This window comes from Vicia villosa, unplaced genomic scaffold (assembly GCF_029867415.1).
Source record: "Vicia villosa cultivar HV-30 ecotype Madison, WI unplaced genomic scaffold, Vvil1.0 ctg.002815F_1_1, whole genome shotgun sequence".
NCBI classification, from domain to species: Eukaryota; Viridiplantae; Streptophyta; class Magnoliopsida; order Fabales; family Fabaceae; genus Vicia; species Vicia villosa.
In genome coordinates, this window is record NW_026706040.1 from 149310 (window position 1) to 167177 (window position 17868).

Consider the following 17868-nt stretch of genomic DNA (forward strand, 5'->3'; position numbering starts at 1 on the left):
GCATTCCTTTTCTTCCCTAGTAGCATGGTCCACTAACTCATTAGTTACAAGAACACCATCAATCATTTGTCTTCCCGGAACGAAGGCACTTTTAGATATGATTTTATGGACACACCCTACCAAACAAATAGTGAGGTAATCATCAAGACCCAACGGATTAGATGACTTCAGAATAAGAGCAAGAAAATAAGAGATAATAGACTTTGATAACACCGCTCCATTGTGGAAGTCTCTAAAACACCTAAAAACATCTTATTTTAAGAAATACCAACATATCTTGAAAAGGAGAAGAGTAAAACCATCCGGGACTGGGCTCTTAGAACCATCACAACTCCACACCGCTTCCTTAATCTCCATCTCCGTAAACGGATGCTCCAAACCTAATCTCTCTTCCGGGCTCAAAGAAATTAGAGAAATCCCATCCATTAAAGGTCTTTCAAAACACACTTCTTTGAATTTGTCTACAAAATGATATCTAACCGCCTCATTAACCTCCCTCACCGAATTCACTATTCCGCTACTAGAATTAATGAAACTAATATGGTTTCTAATCCTTCTCTCCTTCATCGCTCTATGAAAAAACTTGCTATTGTTATCTCCATCATTCAACCATTTTAATCTTGCCTTTTGAATGAGCATGTTCTCTTTAATCTTAAGATTCAACCATATTTTCTTGTTTGCCTTTGATTTGAATTCAGTTTCCGCCTTATCCCACAACTCCGAATCATCCGATACATTCAAATCCTTAACACCTTCTTCCACCTCCATGTCATATCTCCCAAAAATATTTCTATTCCACCAATTCAACATATCTTTAATAAGCCGTAATTTCTCCTTTAAGACAAAATCACCTCTCCCACTCACCTCTAACTCCTTCCACTCCTTCTCGACATAGGAAATAAAGCCTTTAACGGAAAACCATTCGTTATTGAAATTGAATGGTTTGGGACCCCAATCCTCTTTATCAACAACCAACCACACCGGTCAATGGTCCGAAATATCCCTCATACCAACCAATTGCCCAACTACTCCCCAAGATGAAACAATGTTGTTAAAGACAAGGAATCTATCAAGCCTACTCTTAGATTTTCCGTCTCCGCTAAACCAACTAAACTTCTTTCCTTTGGTAGGAACATCCACCAAACCACTCTCTTCAATAAATTCCGAAAAATCCCTCCATTCCACATTATTACCACCCGAAGATTGACCTACTCTCTCATTCCTCTTCTTAACAGCATTGAAATATCCCCCAATAATCCATTCACCATCATTATATCTTTGTTTCAAAACCAATAAATGAGCCCATAATTCACGTTTAGCCACTAAAGAACAAGGAGAGTAAACATTTACAATATAATAAGTACCTCCATTCCATGCAACATTGTTTCCAAGATAACCGTTTCCGCAAAAGCTCGAAATGCCCGACACCGAATGGTTTTTCCAAAGATTCAAGAGACCCCCTGACATCCCATTCGCCGCTGAAAAAGAAAAAGTGATATCTTCCCTCCCCAAAAAACTATTAGCTACCGATTCTGAGACCTCCTTCAATTTCGTTTCTTGAATGAGAAACATGTCTGCCTTTCCATTACGAATAGTGCTACCAATTCTTTTCCGCTTAATCAAACTACCTCCACCCCTTATATTAAAAATTCCCACTATCATTTGCACAAACTTGATTGCTCCTCCTGGCTCTCTTTTCTCTTTATCTCTTGGTAGTTTAATTCTTCAGAATTTTCCTCCACTAACCTTCTTGCTTCTGCCGGCACCACCCCCAGTTTAGCAATCAGGCACCGGAATTTACCTTCCGACGAGAGGCCAAAGTTTGATATAATCCTATGGTTGCACCTTACTATATCAGAAGCGGTTGTTTTAGTTTCTAAGCACTCTACTACCTCATTCTTGTTGTGTGTTGAATTAGAAGCTTGAGAAGGAAAAACGTTACGTATAAAAGGTCCTTTAAGGCTGGAGGGGCCCAAAATCTTATTAGAAGAAAACAACTGCTCCTTTTTTCTGGACTTGGGCTTATGGAACTTACGAGAGAGAGGCCCACCGAAATCAGTTATTTTTTTGAATCTCTTCTTTTTGTTTCTAATGGATTTCTTGTAAAGAAAGACATTGTCTGCCGCGGTAGTAGGTGAGGTATACTGAGTGGACCCCGCAGAAAGAACAAAAGTCTCATTTACTTTTGAAGAATAAAAAGAGGATTCAGAATTGGATCAGATGTAGCTTCACCTTTTTCAAGATTTAGCCTTTTTGCCTCCCACACTTCCTTCAAGGCAATGTCAAAAGAGAAACCGTCAATCCCATCCTCTGCCACCTTTTCTTTCAACGACGCTACTGTTTGAACTTCTTCCACCTCCGTTTCTTTGCTAAACTCCTCCGCCACCGCCTGAGATTTCTCCTTCCCACCCTTATAAAATTCCTCTCCATTAAAAACCAGAGAATTGCAACTAGACAATGAGACTTTATCAGCTAAGGTTTCTTCATCAGAATTGGAAAAGAACTCGCCGGAGCTGGCATACGTAGAAACCTTAGTAGAAAGCGATTTCTTGATAATACGGACAGGACCATAAGTATCCTCACGCAAAACCAACGAATATTTCTCACCGTCAATATCCGCCACAATGTGTTCTTTCAGGGAGAATGTAAAAGGCACTCTGATCATTATTCTTGCAATGTCCATGTTCTTACCCGACATCGTTTCCTCATCCACACATATATAAGTACCTAACATCTCAGCAATTGATTCAAAGAAATCAAAACACCACGCATGACAAGGAATCCCATGAACTCGTATCCACATAGCCAGCTCTAAATCGACGTCGCTCTGTTTCCAAGGTCTAATCGATTTGAACCATTGTTTCCACCATGTGGAAGCTTCATTGATTAACTCTTAAACAACGCCTTCCTCTACTTCCTCCAACAGACAGAGATTTGTGCCCAAAGGATGAACTTTAATCGAGAAGAAACCTTCAATTTCGAGATGAGTTTGAATGTTGTACGTTTCTCCGGCAAATATTACCTCCCCTATGAAAGCCTTCCTCCATCTTTCCTTCACTTATGCGTTATAGCTGAAAGAAAAATCAGTGGCTACCTCCTTCTCCTCAACCTTCTTCCCCTTCAAAACCGCTTCTGCAAACGAAAAGTTCCCCGCAACGAAGTTATTTCCAAGGACAGGTTTCTTCTTCTCAATAACCTTATTCTGAAAAAAGACTTCTGCTTTCCCTTTGCCTTTATCTCTGTTGAATCTGGGTAGATTGACATGGATTTTCTTGCCATCTATCAAAATATTATCAAGTTTGACAGCAAGCAGTCTACCATCCTCTCCCTTTTAAATCTCGCAAAACCGAATCGCTTACCATATTTGTTTCTCCTTGGAGGAATAACCACCTCTACAACTTCTCCCACACATCCAAACAGCTTAAACATGTCTTCTACCCTACACCTTTCCGGAAACTCAGAAAAGTAGAACGAAGAGATTAACTCCTCCTGCTCCACCTGCTTCCTCCCATAAGGAAACGAGTCCCAATGAACAATCGGAATCCTGTTTCCTTTCCGTTGTACTAGTTGCCATTCAGGGTCGACCCCACCCATTTAGAGGCCTAAAGCAAATTTTAAAATGATGTCTTAAAAATATATTTTAAAATATTAATTTTGTAGTTGCTAAGAGTTGAACTCAAGACCAAAAGGAAAAGAGGCATATATTTTACTAACTTAACTACAATAATATATGTATATATATTTTTATAACTAAATGGAAAAAATTTGAGGCCTTTTTTAAGCCCAAACTTTTGAGGCCTAAAGCCCTAGCTTGAGCAGCTTGGCCATTGGACCGGCCCTGTTGCCATTCCATGAGGACAAGAATTTAATATATTACCTATTATTTAAAAAAATTAATATGGTGAATTAAATTTATCCTGAGGAAGAAATGAATTTAATTCACCATATTATTCTTCACCTATATAGTGTTATCTTCTTCTTTGAATTAATGAATGTTATCCAATCAACTCCACTTCGTGGCATATAAGAATTGTGCTTTTATATATATATATATATATATATATATATATATATATATATATATATATATATATATATATATATATATATATATATATATATATATATATATTCTTTGCACCGTAAGCTCAAATATCCATCAAACACAAATATTTTAAATGGACCAGTCACTTCCATTCTATAGCCTCAACTCAATGACACTAATTTAACAACTATATCATAAATGCTTAATTTTAAAAAACAGCATTATATGTAGGGGTGTTCATGGGTTGGGTAAACCCAATAAACCCAGTAAAACCCACCCAAACCGATCCAAAAAAGTGGGTTGGGTCGGGTTATTGGGTGAATATGGTTTTCAAAAATGAAAACCCATTCAAAATAATTGGGTTATGGGTAAACCCACACCCAACCCATAAAACCCATGGGTTATTGAGTGACTATATTTCTTCTCTTTTTTTGTAATTTGACAAGTGATGACTTTGATGTTTTTAATTTGAAAATTTATTTGCCAACCTCCCTACCTTCTAGTCCACCTCTGGTGAAAACCCCATACTACCCCTGACTTCGGAAATGCATTTCCGAAAATGCAAGAAAAAGGTGTTCTCGGAGATGCATCTCCGAAAACGCCTTTTTTCTTGAAAAAATTGTCTTATTTCGGAAGTTCATTTCCGAAAACAGTATTTCGGAAGTTCATTTCCGAAAACAGTATTTCGGAAGTTCATTTCCGAAATGCTGCGCGTTATGCAGATTTATCAAAACACTCCCCCTCCCCCATTCATTTACCCTAACTCAAATCAAAAACAAGCAAAGGCGAAAATTTGTGCAAACACACTTCCAAGGCTGCATCAAGGCTCCAATCACATTGCTATACAACATTCAAAAGCCCACAAATCACTCAATTTGTAAGTTTTAAATTTGTTAGATTCATTATTCAAATGCATGTTATTTAGGGTTTCAATTACATAAATGATATATGGACTGGTTGTTAGTAGTATTTAGGTTGTTTAGAAGCTTTTTGAATTGGTTTTATGTTTGATTTTGGGGTCTGCCATGGAAGTTGCAGAAAACTCCATCGCAGGAATGTTTCGGAAGTTCATTTCCGAAAACACCTCCATCCCAGTTTTCGGAAATGAACTTCCGAATTGTATCAGAAGTTCAAATTTTTTAGTTTTTTATTTTGTCTCGCATATTAATCGATTTCAATTGTTTACAGGAACATGTCAGACAACCAACCAGCACGCATCAGACAGGGTAGGGAGACCCAGACTGCGTCGGCTAGAGAGGGTAGGGAGTGTTCGTTTTAATTTGCAAGTACTTTATTTTTAACGCCTTTGTTTATTGTGCCTGTTTCTTTGAAGTTTGTGTGCATGCGTTCTGACTTCTTTGACGGCGTGTCGCTGGTTTCCAACGTCTTTGTTCTTTAATGACTTGTCTGTTTCCCAAGCGTTTTTGTCCCCTTTCTTCTTTTATAAAAGGAGGTCTCATGGACCTTTCTTTCTTCATTTTTACGCAGGAATGGGTGGCGCTAAGGGAAAAAAGGGTTCTTCAACCTCGTGCTCTCGCGGAGTGAAGGAGGTGAAGGAGAAGAAGAAGGTTTTGACTGGTTCTGCTTCTCGTCCCCTGGAGGTCCATGGCTCGGACGTGCAGGCTCAGTCTTCAGGCGTGAGAGTCATGATCAACGCTGATGGTTCTGAGACTGAGTGGGATGGGGATTGGTATAATTATCTTCATTCGGAGGAGTTCGCTCGTCGGGCAGAATAACGTGTTTTTGTTTTGTTTGATGTGTATTTTGTAACGCTCGTCGGGCAGAAAAACGTGTTTTTGTTTTGTTTGACGTGTTTTGTTTTGTTTTGTTTTGATTTCGGATTGTATCTTTCGCACAGTGTTTTTGGATTGGATTTATCATCTTAGTATTTTCAGTTTATCTGTTGCTTATTTTTATTTGGCGTTTGCGTTTAATTAAAATGCGAGACAGTTTAAGAAAAAACATAAAAAAAACACAGTTTCTGCATAATTCGGAAGTTCATTTCCGAACTCACCCCCATGAGGTGTTTTCGGAAGTTCATCTCCGAAGACACCCCCCATGAGGTGTTTTCGGAGATGCACTTCCGAATTGTGGAAATTTTTTTTAAAAAAAAAGCGCTTCGGAAGTTCATTTCCGAAGCAGGGGTATTTTGGGATTTTCGCTGGGGGTGACCCCATAGGGAGGTGGCTAAAGAAATTTTCTTTAATTTTGCTTGCTTCAATTTCAACTTTTTGAACATCTTTTATTTAGTAAGTAATGATTTTAACTTATTTAGGATGCCACATTTTGATTATTTTGATGTCAATTCTAATAAGTTGCAAGTATTTTATGCAATTCTAAGTTTTACTGTAATGTAACTTTGCTTTTTACAAATATATGTTTATGATAAGTTTCATTATATATTTTGACATTTGATGTTTAAAAGAACAACAGTAATATATTAAACTATTTATTAAGAAAAAATGTAACATATCATTAATAATTATATAAGGAAAAATAATATTGGACAACCCATTACCCAATCCAATCCAACCCACAAATTTGTAGTTTTACCCAAACCAACCCAATGACACTCTGGGTGGTTATTTTTCCTCACCCAAACCAGTGTAGCATGTACGGGTTGGGTTATGGTTTTGGCTAAATTCAACCCAAACCGACCCATGAACACCCCTAATTATATGTTTTTGAATATTTTCACCTTGTTATTTTTAATAAAAATAAATTATATCTTTTTTATCTTAACATGTAATTAATTTAAATTATATAAGATAAAAAATTGCTATTAAATATATAAATCTCAATAATTATCAACATTTTATATTATCATCTTTTCAGAAAATTGATAATGAATCGATTTCGTCGATGTCAAAATACAAAATAGTTTAGAAAAAAATTCTATTTGAATTTAGAGGTATATTATTCATGTTTATTTATTTTTTAAAAGAAAATAAGAAAATATATTAATCAAAAAGGAACATACATCACCATTTTCTACCTGATCAGGTTGATAAATGGGATTTCATTTTTAAGCATGTTGATAGAAAAAAATTAACTTGAAAAAACTGACCTAAACAAACACTTGAAATTTAATGTTGTCCTCTTGAATTTTAAAGGAGAATAATGTCTAGAGAAGTGCAAGTAGTTTGTTCGGACTTTAAAGGTATGCGCCATGACATGGCTCAAGGGACTGATAAAGGAATCTATTAAATCATGGGAAGAGATCCATAAGTGGTTTACCAGAAACGTTTGAGCATATGAGAGACAACTAAAATCGTGGGAAAGTCCTAACTTGATAAGGCAGGGGAAGGAATAACATGTATGGTCATACATCGAGATATTTAAAAAGGAGGTCATTTTATCCAAAATTTTATTATAAGATGTAAAGAAATGTGTCTATTGAGTCTCTGAGTTGAACTCGAGTAAAAGTTCGCATAGAGCATGAAGAATAAAGCCCCTAAAACATTCAATAGTCTATCGACGAGAGCTGAAAATACATTCAATATAAGAAGAAAATGGATGTGGACAAATCAATCTATGAAGGACGCTTTGAGAAGGCCGAAACAAGTAAAAAAAAAAACGCACAGAAACCAATAATACTCCATTTTACTAATTAAAAATAACTATCTTAATTATTTAAAATCATTTAAATAATTCTCATAATTATTTCACTTCACTCTACCCCATAACATGTCACCTCAAGACATCATATTCATCAACACATCAGAGAATTACACCAATAATTCACGATTAACACAATAACTAAACCTACTAAATAAATAGTCTTATATAATTATAATATTATTAATAATATTATTTCTACAACTTAATCAATTAATATTCCTCGAAAAATTAATATTATTTCTAATATTATTTTATCCCGACTAAATCGACTTTTTACCCGCTTATCAATTTATCAGCTCAAACAACAAATTCAACAATTATTTGGAAAATACTTAATAATGTTTCAATTATATTATTTCTAATATAATTCTACAACTAAACCAACTTAAATACCGACTTAGCAACTTAAATCACCGTAACACAATATCAGCCAATAAATCACGAATAAATAATTAAATATTTAATTCAATAAATAGTCCAATATAATAATATTATTTCTAATATTATTCCTCCGATTAATCCGACTAGTTACTCGACTATCAACTTAACAGTTCCAATCAACATATTAATCCAATTACGTCTCTTAGAATAATACCGATAACTCTCAACTTTGACTAATTCCAACAAATAAATCCTTAATTAATTTAATTAAATAATTAATTAAATTTGGGGCGTTACACCTAACGCTTCGTACGATGCTTAAAACGGAGTCACAGATCAAAAGTTATGATCATTTGAATTTTCACAAAATAGGGCATTTTCGCCCGGCGGAAGAAATCCTTCGCCCGACACTCCAAGGCAGTAGTGTGAACAAGAAAAACCTCACTCGCCCGGTGCTCGCTTGCCCGGCGGATGACACCAGACATCAAAATTCTGTGCGTTTTCAGCACTTTCAACACCAACTCAAATCCGTTTTTTACCAACCAAAACTTATCCAAACCATAATTTAACACACATAAAAGGTTCCTAAACATGTTTCTAACTGTTGGTGCACAATGAATAAAGATGGTGACAAAGAGAATAAACAAAAAGGAATAACGGCGCAAAGATTAATGAGAGAATAATGATGTATATTCTACTTGCGTTGATAATAAATGATAGCTACTACAAGGCTATTTATACAAAAGGAAATTTGCCACCTAAGCCCTAACAGACTAAACTTAGTGAACAAGTTTAAGGTACAAACAGTACAATACGAAGAAATACTAAAGTACCCTTACTAACTAAATAGCTAAGCTAACGGGACCCAGAAGGTAGAACTTCTGGTCAACACTATCTTCTGAGTAACCATCAGAAGATCAGCCCACATTAGAACTTCTGATGCTCATCTTCTGAATATTGAATTACTCTTTAATACCATCCCTTAATTCATATTCTTCAATCAAAGCTGACAACGCCAATTCCATTCCTTAAGAGCAGAAATTGATCCGTCTTGATCGCCTTCGTCAGAACATCTGCCATCTGTTTCTGGGTGCTATAATGCACAACTTCTATTGTTCCATTCTGGACTTGACTTCTTAAGAAATGATACTTAGTCTCAATATGCTTGCTTCTTCCGTGTAACACCGGATTCTTGGCAAGATTGATTGCAGACTTGTTATCAATCATTAGCTTCAGAGGCTTCTTCACTCTAATCTTCAAATCTTCTAATAGATTCAGAAGCCACACAGCTTGACATGCAGCTACAGCGCCTGCGATGTACTCAGCTTCACAGGTTGATAGAGCAACAACAGCTTGCTTCTTGGAACTCCAAGAAATAGGGCCTCCCAGAAACATAAACAAATATCCAGAGGTACTCCTTCTATCAACTCTGTCTCCACACCAATCAGAGTCAGAATAACTCAATAACTCTGATTCTTCTTTTCTCCCAGAAGGAAACAATATGCCAAACTTTAGAGTTCCCTTGACATACCTCAAGATTCTGACAGCAGCTTGGTAACGGGACCACTTAGGTTAACTCATGAACCTACTAACCAATCCAACTGCATAGCATATATCAGGCCTGGTATTACACAAATACCTCAGAGAACCCACCAGCTCTTTGAAGATCGTAGCATCAACATCTTCACCTTCAGAGTCAGAGTCCAACTTCTGATTCGTTTCTGACGATGTAACAACAGCTTTGCGATTCTCCAGCTTGAATTTCTTCAGAAGTTCTAATTCATACTTCAGCTGATGCAGAATGATACCATCTTCTGAGTACAGAATCTCCATCCCTAGAAAATATGACATTTTCCCAAGGTCTGTAATCTCAAACTCATTCATCAGCACCTTCTTGAACTTCATCAGATCTTCTGGACAACTCCCTGTAAGCAATATGTCATCAACATACAGACACAACAGAATCATATTGCTTCCAGAATGTTGCACATAAACTCCATATTCCATCTCACACTTCTGAAACCCTTGCTTCTTGAAAAATGAATCAATCTTCAAATTCCAAGCTCTGGGTGCTTGCTTCAATCCATACAGAGCTTTATGTAATTTGTACACCATCCCTTCCTGATTCTTTTTCAAAAAGCCAGGGGTTGTGACACGTATACCTCCTCTTGTAATGGACCGTTCAGAAATGCAGACTTTACATCCAGATGCATCAAGGACCAACCTCTGTTTGCAGCTAACGCAATCACCAGTCTGATTGTTTCATGTCTAGCTACAGGAGAAAACACCTCAAAGTAATCTAGTCCAGGTTTCTCAAGAAAACCTCTTGCCACTAGCCTCGCTTTGTGTTTACCAACTGATCCATCAGGCTTCAGCTTTACCTTGAAAACCCATTTGACGCTGATGGATTTCTTCTTCTTTGGAAGTTCTGTCAGTTTCCAAGTCTTGTTTCTTTCTATAACCTCAAGTTCTTCTTTCATGGCATTCAGCCATACCTTCTTCTTGAGCGCTTCTTCTATACTCACTGGTTCAGAGTCTACTAACATGGCACACTGAATGACCTCTCCTTCTGAGTCAACTTCCGTGTCTTGCAACATGTCAAAATCTGCAAACCTTCTTGGTATAGTTCTGACTCTTTGTGGCCTTTGAGCTACTTCAGAGTCAACTACTCCAGAGTCACCACCTCCAGAGTCACTTCCAGAAGCTTGTCCTCCAGATTCTTCATCTTCAGAGTTTTCCCTTCCAGAATTATGACTACCACCAGACTGTTGATCATCATCAGAATCTGGATCAGAATCAGATTCACCATCTGACTCATCTTCAGAAGATTCATCATCTTCTGACTCTAACTTTTCTTCAAAAGTTATCTCTACATCAGAAGTTGGTTGAGACTCTCTCCAATCCCAAACTTCTGATTCTTTCACAATGACGTCTCTACTGACTTCAACTTTGTTAGTCTCTGGACAATAGAGCTTGTATGCACCTGTACTATGGTACCCCACCAATAACATCACTTTGCTCCTATCATCCAGCTTCTTCCTTCTAGCTTCTGGAACGTGTTTGTAACACACAGAACAAAAAACCTTCAGATGACTAACACTTTGCTTCTCCTTAGTCCACTTCTCTAAAGGAACAATTTCCTTCAGCCTCTTCGTTGGACACCTGTTGAGCACATATGTTGCAGTAGCAACAGCTTCTCCCCATAGATTATGATGAAGCTTCTTCTCTTTTAGCATATTTCTCGTCATATTAAGCAAAGTACGGTTTCTACGTTCAGCAAGACCATTGTGTTGAGGAGTATAAGGAGCAGTAACCTCATGCACAATTCCATTATCATCACAGAACTTCTGGAATTCTGTAGAGTTATACTCTCCTCCACCATCCGTTCTGAGAATCTTTATCTTCTGACCACTCTGCTTCTCAGCCTTAATCTTGAACTTCTGGAATTCTGTGAACACCTCAGTCTTAAACTTGATAAGTGTTACCCACGTCATTCTTGTGAACTCATCCACAAAAGACACAAAATACCTATTTCCTCCAAGTGAAGGTTCTGGAAATGGTCCACACACATCAGAGTGCACTACTCCCAGAGCATGCTTTGCTCTTGGAGCAACTTCTGATACAAATGGCAATCTGGGTTGTTTGCCTTTCATGCATACCTCACATGACTTCTCAGGCTTCACAATCTTAGGAATTCCATGTACAAGCTTCTTAGAACTTAGATGTCCTAGACTTCTAAAGTTCAGATGCCCCAACCTCTTGTGCCACAGCTCATTATCACCTTCTGAGCCTTCAGCACTCAGACACTCTATTTCAGCTGTTTCTACATTCACCTTGAATGTTCTGTTGCTTCCCTGTTCAGATTGCATAATCAACTTCTGATTGGAATCATACAACTTCAAGAGGTTGTTCTTCATAACAACTGAGAAACTTTTCTCAATGAGCTGACCTACATTCATCAGATTGCTTTTGATTCTAGGAACATACCAAACATCTTTGATCAGAACATTCTTACCATTCTTCACTTTCACTTTGACATTTCCCATACCTTCTGCATAAAGATACTTATCATCAGCACATCTGATCTTTGTCCTCCTTTCAGAGTCAAAATCTATCAGCCATTGTTTATTTCCAGTCAAGTGATTTGAACACCCAGTGTCCATATACCACCATTTTGACGAACATCTTCCGTCAGACTCTGAAGCCATCAATAGCACATGTTCATCATCTGAACCTCCTCTGGCTATATTTGCTTCTTCTGATCTCCTTCCTTTGTTTGCCAAACAGTCTCTAGCAAAATGGCCAAACTGTTTGCAACAGCAACATTGAACTTTCTTCTAATCCTTTCCCTTCTGATATCTCTTCTCATCAGAAGTTGAGGCTTCCTTCTGGAATCTATCACCACGTCTATGCTTCTGGTCCTTCTTGACAAAAGAAGCCTTCAGAGCTTGCTCAACTTCTCTCTCAAAAGTTCTCTCAGTCAGACGCAATTCTTGTGCTTCTAAACTGCTTTGCAACTCTTCTATTCTCATGGTTTCCAGATCTTTAGAATGTTCAATAGATACAACAATATAATCAAATTGAGGAGTAAGTGACCTCAATATCTTCTATATGATTACTTTTTCAGAAAGGGTTTCTCCACAAGCCTTCATCTCATTAGTGATCAAAATCACTCTAGAGATATACTCAGAGACTTTCTCATTGTTCTTCATGTTGAGATTCTCATATTGCTTTCTTAGGGATTGAAGCTTCACCTTCTTCACTGATACGTCACCACCGTAACACCTGACCAATATATCCCACGCCTCCTTTGACGTCATAGAATCATCAATCTTCTCAAACACATTCACATCCACACACTGATGGATGAAGAACAACGCCTTTTGATCTCTCTTCTTCGTCTCTCTCTGCGCTTCTCTTTGTTCTTCCGTTGCATCCGCTGCAACCGGAACATATCCTCCAGTGACAAGATCTAGAACATCTTGAGCACCAAATAATACACGCATTTGAATCATTCATCTATTCCAGTTTTTACCATCAAGAACTGGAATTTTGGTATTCAAGTTGCTTTCACTCATCTTTAAACTTGTGCAGACAAAAACAGATTTCACTCACACTCACACAGTGTTTCCCAACCCACAAACAACCAAGAAAAAATGTGATTCAACACAACTTTGTATCCCTGAAACAAAATCAATCACACAGTTACACAAACTCACGTTCACTCGTGTTTCCCTGTGTTTGGAACCGGAGCTCTAGATACCAATTGTTGGTGCACAATGAATAAAGATGGTGACAAAGAGAATAAACAAAAAGGAATAACGGCGCAAAGATTAATGAGAGAATAATGATGTATATTCTACTTGCGTTGATAATAAATGATAGCTACTACAAGGCTATTTATACAAAAGGAAATTTGCCACCTAAGCCCTAATAGACTAAACTTAGTGAACAAGTTTAAGGTACAAACAGTACAATACTAAGAAATACTAAAGTACCCTTATTAACTAAATAACTAAGCTAACGGGACCCAGAAGGTAGAACTTCTGGTCAACACTATCTTCTGAGTAACCATCAGAAGATCAGCCCACATCAGAACTTCTGATGCTCATCTTCTGAATATTGAATTACTCTTCAATACTAACCATATGTTCATATACAAACATCATCAACCTGATTTCTACCACAAATTTCATTATTTTAACATAAACCCTAACATTTTCCATATCTATAAAATTGAGGGAATAAGAGATTATACACATAGCATCTTTTACACACAACATTACCCAATTATATAAACCTATAATAATTTGGATTCTAACCCTTACCTCTAGTCAATCTCCTCCAATCTTCAAGAAATCTTACAAATCCTCTTCTCTCTTCTACTCTCTTCTATTCCTCTTGCCAAAGTTATGAGAAATGAAATGACCTAACTCTTACTATCTCTTCTCTCTAATTTGGGTTTAACTAAGTTATTACCCAACACCTTATTTTACTAATTTGGCCCAATAACTTATTATCTCATTAATAACTCTATTCATCAAATAACATAAATACACATATATTCAAACATTTGAATAATCAAAAAGGCACATAATAATCATTTAAAATAAATAATTATCAAAACACCAAATAATGCTAATTAAATAAATATCTAATAAAATTGAGATATTATATGGACAAATCAATCTATCAAAGACGTTTTGAGAAGGCCGAAACAAGTAAAAAAAGAAGCAGAGAAACCAAGGAACAACATGGAGTGAAAGACAAAAAAGAGAGAAATAATGATACTCTATCTGCCCAAGAAAACAAAGCATTACCATCTTTGAAGTATCAATAATACACATCCCTAAACATTTCTATGAAACACATTTGGTAAGAATTTATTAACGATGAATTTCGGGAGGAAAAAGTATAAATCCCAAAAAACAGCAAGCATCTTTGATCTTTGAAGTATCAATAATACACATCTCTAAACATTTCTATGAAACACATTGGGCAAGAATTTATTAACGATGAGTTTTGGGAGGAAGAAGTATAAATCCCAAAAAACAGCAAGAGTGCCTTGATATTGACAAATCTCAATATTTCCGTTTTCACAAAAGAAATTGTCATAATACCAAGAAGTGCGAAAAACCGACTTTAATTGAATTTGTGTTTGGATTTTCCTTAATTTATAAAATAGAGATGGGATGAGTAATGAATACAAAATTACTAACCCTAAAGTATCACAATGTTATGTGATTTAGGATAGTGATTTTGTTTCAGGGCATGCGATTGTCACAATCATCCAATATGAAAGTATGTGTACTTCTCCATTTATTTTAACATACTTTTCAAAGAAAAACTCAAATTTGGAAATGAAAATAACTATCTAGAGTGTTTTGCATTTTTAGTTTTCAAACTAAAAAAATTGAGAGGTTTGTCGTATATCTATTTTGGCATATTGGAATAACATTGATGTTCAGCTATTTCTAGTAAATTTGGATGCATTTTTGAATTTTAAATAAGCAAACGATAAAGCTGTGCCTGTATCACATTCGTAAGCATATAAATTAAGGTCCGATTAATTATTATGCACTAGTTCTTTCTCTTGCTATTTCTTTTTTCTTTTCTCACATTCTTTTGCTATATTATGCATGGAACGTTAAATCGATATTGAGTACATATAAAAGCTAAAGATACAAGAAGATCCATATTAAATACAACATGAAATTCTATTAAGAATTAAAAAACACGTGTCTTCAAAAGATATGCACAACGGAAATGGGAGCTGTAACACCCTTTTAAAACCCCGTGGATTAATCAAATAAAGTTCAGAGTAAAACATAAAAAGAAAGGTATTACAAGTCTGAAATATTTAAAACCATAACAATGTCATGCATTAGGGAAACATGAACACATATTATTCAGTAATTATGTTAACACAGTGGAAAATATCTCAAACTGAATAAATATAAAACATCGGTGTCATACCCCAAAATTTGCCCATCATATTTCAATATATCTTGACTCATATGATCTTCAATTACTCAAGCATATGCAAGAATTGGGCACACTTACTTATCTCCTAAGCAATCAACCCACAACTAGGGTTTTGTTTCTCTCAAGATCAATTCAAGTTCTAAGACCTCAAATGGATCCCATGGCCTCTCATATGCTTCAAAGGGTCCTCATGCCATTTTTCAAGCTCTGATAGGATTGCTCAGTCAACCACTCAGATAGTAAGCAGTCGACTGATTTGGCCTAAAAAGTCAACTGTGGTCAAAGTACAGTCAAAACTCCTGATTTTTTGTCAACAACCTTATTTTGAAGTATCATTCACCATTTGATCAAGGATTGATCATGGTTCATCAAGAAAATATCAGAAATCAACAAATTCAAAAGTTTCTAAATTAGGGTTTTCATAGGAGAAAGTCAACTGAACTTTGACCAGCCATAACTCCTACATGGAACATCAGAAATTTTCCATCCAAAGCTCAATTTGAAGGAAATTGAATTCTCTACAATTTTTTCGCTCACAAGCCAAGTCTAAAAATGCTTCATTTGAGAGATATGGAGCAAAAGATTATAGGTCCTTCTTGAAAGTCAACCAAAAGCAGTTTTTTGTCAAAGCCAATATCATCAAGATAAAACCCCTAATGGAAAAAAGCTTCCAAAGTGGCTTGTAGAGGACATCTTGAGGTTTCCAAAAAGTCATATAACTCCTCCATATCTTAAACACTGAGGGAGATATGCCTTGTCAAAGTTGGGCAATTTAAAGGGGAAAAATGTGAAGTAAAAGGCTCAAAATGGATTCCTTTGCAAATAGGCCCAAGTCTTTAAGGCCCAAACTTGTTGTTCAAGTTATCTAGAAGGTTTAATCCAATGCCACCAATTTTTTGGTTTAATATTCATATTTTATTGAATTTTATTCATGGAAAATATAATATAAATAAAAAAATATGAGAAAATATGAAGGAGATTTGTTTGATTCTATTTTCACTTGATTCCAATCACCAATTAAATCATAAATTTGGTCCAAATTCGTGGAGATTCATATTGATTAAAAATATTGAAATTTGACCAACTTAGAAAGATTGAAAAAAATATATTCCAATCAAACTTCCCATGATTGATTCATGAGGATCTTGTCCAATTTGTGTTACCCTAATCCCTCTATTATAAATACCTAAGCTATTCAGATGAAAAGGGACGGATTTTTCATAAGGATTGCAGGCAAGAGAACACGTTCCAAGCTCAACAAATTCAAGGAAATCTTGAAACCGGTTTGAGAATTTAAGGGAGATTCAAAGGCTTTTGGAGATCAGAACGTATTCCTGGAGTATTGGTGATCATCTCCCAATCGAGATCGAAGCCCAAGGCATTTGGAATAGGCATCCACGAACTCACGGTTTGAGCAAAAAGTTTGATTTCGATTTTCTTCATATACGCATCATAAATAGAATTGGATCATATATTTGTGTTCATGATGATATTTGTGAACTTTCTGTACCGGTTAATTTGATTTTTAGCGCAGGTAGCATAAACCACCATTGCTAGGTTATCCAAGCTCCGAATTGGGGGTGCTGTAGTTAAGAAGAATTAGACAAAATTAAAGGCTTCAGTGAGTTCAGGAGAAGATTTGCAGTTGAACCATGCCTTTAAATCTAATTTTGTTGTTGTTTTGGTTGAGTTTTGAATTTCACAGGTTTTGACTACCGAAAAATCGCAGCAAATCCATAGTCCGTTCGTAGCAAAATTCCAGAAAAAAGAACAGCAAGTGGAGAAGACGACATGGCTGGGCGCGCGTACCATTATTCAAAAATCTGACCTTTTTTTTTTATAAATTACTTTTGTTTAATTCAGATAACAGTTCACATTGGTAGTACAATTGGCAAAGTGCACGCGTGAGGAGGTCAAACGGCGTGGGTTCGATTCCCACCCCTGCCATTTATTTTTATGAAGTAATAAGTTGGTGGATCCTGTGTGCCCTCCCTCGTGAGTTCCATCACGCACCTTTGTTTTTTTAGCCGTCAGATCGTTCCAGATGGAGATCCAACACACAGGAAGCTGCTGGTGCACCATAGTCCTCAAGGATGAGCCACGCCCAATCGCAGCTAAGTCTTCCTAAAATTTTTTATTTATTTTATTTTTCTTTTTATCCATTCTTTTTATTATTTTGTTATTTTCTTATTATCTTTTAATTAAAATTCTTTTAAATATTATTTCTTTATGTAACTTTTATTTTAAAAAATATGATAAAATATTTTGATGATTATTTTCATTTAATTTAAATACTTAAAGTATTAATTAACTTGTTAATTTAGAATAATAGTTGA